We start from the raw sequence: 6,000 nt of genomic DNA, 5'->3' as shown, positions 1-6,000 counted from the left end.
TCCCTATGGTATTCTTTATGCATAAATCATCTACTCTTTGAAAAGGTGATCTGACATTACAATTAGGTATTTTCATAGTAGACATGTAGTTAAATACATTTTCTTACTAGAAACACAGACTTAGAGATCAGCATCTAATTCCGTACTAGAAACACAGACTTAGAGATCAGCATCTCATTCCGTACTAGAAACACAGACTTAGAGATCAGCATCTCATTCCGTACCAGAAACACAGACTTAGAGATCAGCATCTCATTCCGTACTAGAAACACAGACTTAGAGATCAGCATCTCATTCCGTACCAGAAACACAGACTTAGAGATCAGCATCTCATTCCGTACTAGAAANCATCTCATTCCGTACTAGAAAACTATACAATTCCTAGAATATATATTATTGTTTTTTTAGTAGTTTCTTTTAAAGAAAGTCTAAGTTTTCTTGATAATTTGATTTACAAGGAGACAATTGAAAAAAAATTGACATCCCTCTGAAAATATATATCATTGGTGCATAGAGATGTTTTTATGGTAAGGACCCTCCAACCCTCCGTTTGCAGAGATAGAGAGAGTGAATCATAATTTCTACAGCTGGTGTGTATACGGTGTTTTGTCCCCCCCCCTTCCCATTACCATCTACTCGGATTTTGTCCCTGGGTTCTGATCAGTAGGTAAATGTAATTTGCCATCATACCCTATACCTTGTGTAATACACACACTTTCAGGGCATTTCAACCCCAGTTTCTCCTGTGCTAGCTACAGGGTTCAGAAAGGTTAAATTACGCGTAAGAAAAGTCTACTTGGATACCTACATATTTAATTGTTTCTAAATAAATGGTTTGTTGGAATTCAGATATGCATTCCTGTAACTACAGTACATCGTTACCCATCAGGAATGATACAATACATATATTTTATTTTTTCTCATTCACAGTACAGGTCACTACCTACATGAGCTTTCCATTTTGTTCAAAATGAATAACAGAAAAAGACTCACTATCATGTACTAATAATATAGTGAAAGATTTGTATATTTAATGTAGACATACTACTGTTATAACTATAAAGGAACTCCAATGGTGATTACGTCTTTAAGACAGAAAGTATTATAAATTTTAAACCACCAATACATGAATATGTACATGTACTATGGATCCAAGTCAGTGCATGTGCTAATAATTTAATAGGTGATCACGCTCTATAGTTATTATGCTATTTTCATAAAAGGATACTGCCTAAATAATTTAATATAAGTGTATGAATAGGTGACATCTTCTATTTTTTGATTTATTGATTTATTGGGCATACGAAAGGAGAGAAAATCATAGTATGTATAAACTGATGAAAAGGCCAGACATAATAACCTTGTGAACTGTAGTTAACTCTAGTGCACATTTATGTGAACTCCAGTGCACATCAATGTGAACTCAAGTGCACATCGATGTGAACTCAAGTGCACATCTATGTGAACTTCAGTGCACAAGCTAGTGAACTGGAGTTCACTTTTGTTGTTAACTCCAGTGCACTAGGCTACCAAGTTAAGTTTGCTCCCAACTGTATATAGGGTTTAATAAATGAAGGACAATAATGTCAATGATCAGAAATAATTTAATAACGAGAGGATATGTCAAACATATAGCAACAACTTACAAAGAAATCAAACGATATGTATTTTATAAAAAGTCATAATTCATATATATTTGTATATTAAGCGAAAATAAAATATATCTTGCCAAAGTGTTTTTTTGTTTGATGAAGCAGCTGATATATTTATGATCGCGGCACAGCCCAAATATTACATAATAATGTTATATTACATACATGTATCAAATAGAATAACAGACTGTTGATATTATTGAAATAAATTAACGATGTATAAGTAAGGCAGGCAAAATAAACAAATCCGGAATAGATCATTTGGGTAACACATCATCACACCCGATAATGTATTGATAACACCTAAGAAGGGTCACCATAGGTTCGACAAAATACACATTAGACGAAAGGGAGGGGTACATGCCATAATGTGAAGATTAGCCCAAAAGACCGTGTAAAGTTGATATCGGAATCTGTACAATAGACACCGAAACGTGTAAAGTAGACAACAGAACGTGTAAAGTAGACAACAGAACGTGTACAGTAGACACCAGAACGTGTAAAGTAGACACCAGAACGTATACAGTAGACAACAGAACGTGTAAAGTAGACACCAGAACGTGTACAGTAGACATCAGAACGTTTAAAACCGTAGACACCAGAACTTGTATATTAAATATAAGATCGTGTACAGTAGCCCCCAGAACGTGTATAGTAGCCATAAGAACATGTATAGTATACAACAGAACGTGTACTGTAGATATCAGAACATTTAAAACAGTAGACACCAGAACTTGTATAGTAAATATCAGATATTGTACAGTAGAAACCAGAACGTGTACAGTAGCCATAATAACATGTATAGTAGAAACCAGGACGTGTACAGTAGACATCAGAACATTTAAAACAGTAGACACCAGAACTTGTATAGTAAATATCAGATATTGTACAGTAGAAACCAGAACGTGTACAGTAGCCATAATAACATGTATAGTAGAAACCAGGACGTGTATAGTAGCCATAAGAACAAGAACATGAACAGTAGGCATCAGAATATGTAAAACTGTAACGTGTACAGAAAACCCCAGAATGTGTACAGTAGCCAACAGAACGAGTAAAGTAGACAACAGAACATGTTTAGTAGCCACCAGAACGTGTACAGTAGACACCAGAACGTGTACAGTAAACACAAGAATGTGTACAGTAGCAAACAGAACGTGTAAAGTAGACAACAGAACATGTTTAGTAGACACCAGAACGTGTACTGTAGACATCAGAACATTTAAAACAGTAGACACCAGAACTTGTATAGTAAATATCAGATCGTGTACAGTAGACACCAGAACGGGTATAGTAGCCATAAGAACATGTATAGTAGACACCAGAACGTGTACAGTAGACATCAGAACATTTAAAACAGTAGACACCAGAACTTGTATAGTAAATATCAGATCGTGTACAGTAGACACCAGATCGTGTATAGTAGCCATAAGAACATGTATAGTAGACACCAGAACGTGTACAGTAGACATCAGAACAATTAAAACGGTAGACACCAGAACGTGTATAGTAGATATCCGTACGTGTACAGTACACATAAGAACATGTACAGTACACATGAGAACATGTATAGTAGACATAAGAACATGAACAGTAGGCATCAGAATATGTAAAACTGTAGACACCAGAACTTGTATAGTCAATATCAGAAAATGTACAGTAGACATCAGAACGTGTACAGTAGACATCAGAACAATTAAAACCGTGGACACCAAAACGTGTAAAGTAGATATCAGAGCAATTAAAACAGTAGACACCAGAACGTGTATAGTAGATATCAGAACAAGTAAAACAGTAGACACCAGAACGTATATAGTAGATATGAGAACCTGTACCGTCGACATCAGTTCGTGTACAGTAGACATCACAACGTGTACCGTAGACATCAGAATAATTAAAACAGTAGACACAAGAACGTGTATAGAAAATATCAGAACATGTACAGTTAACATCAGGACGTGTAAAGTAGACATCAGAACGTGTGCAGTAGACATCAGAACAATTAAAACAGTAGGCACCAGAACGTATATAGTAGATATCAGAACCTGTACCGTCGACATCAGTTCGTGTACAGTAGACATCACAACGTGTACAGTAGACATCAGAATAATTAAAACAGTAGACACAAGAACGTGTATAGAAAATATCAGAACATGTACAGTTAACATCAGGACGTGTAAAGTAGACATCAGAACGTGTGCAGTAGACATCAGAACAATTAAAACAGTAGACACCAGAACGTGTATAATAGTTATTCGTACGTGTACAGTAGACATCCGAACGTGTACAGTACACATCAGAACATGTACAGTAGACATAAGAACATGTACAGTGGACATAAGAACATGAACAGTAGACATCAGAACATTTAAAACAGTAGACACCAGAACTTGAATAGTAAATATCAGAACGTGTACAGTAGACACCAGAACGGGTATAGTAGCCACCAGAACGTTTACAGTAGACACCAGAACGTGTATAGTAAATATCAGAACGTGTACTGTAGACACCAGAACGTGTATAGTAGCCATAAGAACATATGAAATAGTAGACACCAGAACCTGTACAGTAGACACCAGAACCTGTACAGTAGACACCAGAACGTGTACTGTAAACATCAGAACATGTAAAACAGTAGACACCTGAACTTGTATAGTAGCCATAAGAACATGTACAGTAGACACCAGAACGTGTATAGTAGCCATAAGAACATATGAAATAGTAGACACCAGAACCTGTACAGTAGACACCAGAACCTGTACAGTAGACACCAGAACGTGTACTGTAAACATCAGAACATGTAAAACAGTAGACACCTGAACTTGTATAGTAGCCATAAGAACATGTACAGTAGACACCAGAACGTGTATAGTAGCCATAAGAACATATGAAATAGTAGACACCAGAACCTGTACAGTAGACACCAGAACCTGTACAGTAGACACCAGAACGTGTACTGTAAACATCAGAACATGTAAAACAGTAGACACCTGAACTTGTATAGTAGCCATAAGAACATGTACAGTAGACACCAGAACGTGTATAGTAGCCATAAGAACATATGAAATAGTAGACACCAGAACCTGTACAGTAGACACCAGAACCTGTACAGTAGACACCAGAACGTGTACTGTAAACATCAGAACATGTAAAACAGTAGACACCTGAACTTGTATAGTAGCCATAAGAACATGTACAGTAGACACCAGAACGTGTATAGTAGCCATAAGAACATATGAAATAGTAGACACCAGAACCTGTACAGTAGACACCAGAACCTGTACAGTAGACACCAGAACGTGTACTGTAAACATCAGAACATGTAAAACAGTAGACACCTGAACTTGTATAGTAGCCATAAGAACATGTACAGTAGACACCAGAACGTGTATAATTACTATCCCCATTTTAACACATCTTCACAAATATACTACGCTAATATATTTAGAAACATTGTATTTCCTTGTACAAAAGTACGTAGTCAAATACTTTGTGACCTGAACTGGCGACGTGTCATTCTGCAGCGGACTGACCAATCGGTAAGAAGCTTTCAAAGGTCGGTAATTTGGCCCCGCCCATACTGGCAAGCGCTCGATCTGTATGTTGACGAGGCGAAATATTTGGATTGTTCGTGAACGTCCTGTTACCGAAGTTTTTACGACACATTTGGATTGATATTGACCAAGTTCTTACATTTCCATGTCAGTATGCATACCAATTTGGGCTTATCGGCAAAATCGGCGATTATGTCGTTTCTGTTCTGTTGCCTACTAGCCTTATCAAGGGATTTCGGTAAGAGGCGAGCCTGCCGCCATATTGTTTTGGTTTGAAACGGGGCGTGGCTTAAATGTGATGGGAGGAGCTTAACACGATTGATCATGATTCTATCGCAGATGAGAACATGGTCCGTATCCAATCAAAACACTCGTTGCAAACGAATCGTGAATATGTGAAACAGTAGACAACAGAAAGTGTACAGTAAACACCAGAACATGTACAGTAGAAATCAGAACATGTGAAACAGTAGACAACAGAACGTGTACAGTAAACACCCGAACATGTGAAACAGAAGACAACATAACTTCTACAGTAGACATCAGAACGTGTACAGTAGACATAAGAACATGTACAGTAGACATAAGAACATGAACAGTAGAAATCAGAACATGTGAAACAGTAGACAACAGAACGTGTACAGTAAACACCAGAACATGTACAGTAGACATCAGACAATGTAAAACAGTAGACACCAAAACTTGGATACAGTTGTGTGATCGCACAACGCACCACAAATACCGTGCGCACACCGTGCATACATCGTTCACACACCGTCCGCACATCGTCCACA

The sequence above is a fragment of the Mizuhopecten yessoensis genome, unplaced genomic scaffold, assembly GCF_002113885.1.
Source record: "Mizuhopecten yessoensis strain PY_sf001 unplaced genomic scaffold, ASM211388v2 scaffold1437, whole genome shotgun sequence".
Taxonomy (NCBI): domain Eukaryota; kingdom Metazoa; phylum Mollusca; class Bivalvia; order Pectinida; family Pectinidae; genus Mizuhopecten; species Mizuhopecten yessoensis.
Note: the sequence above shows the minus strand (reverse complement) of the source record.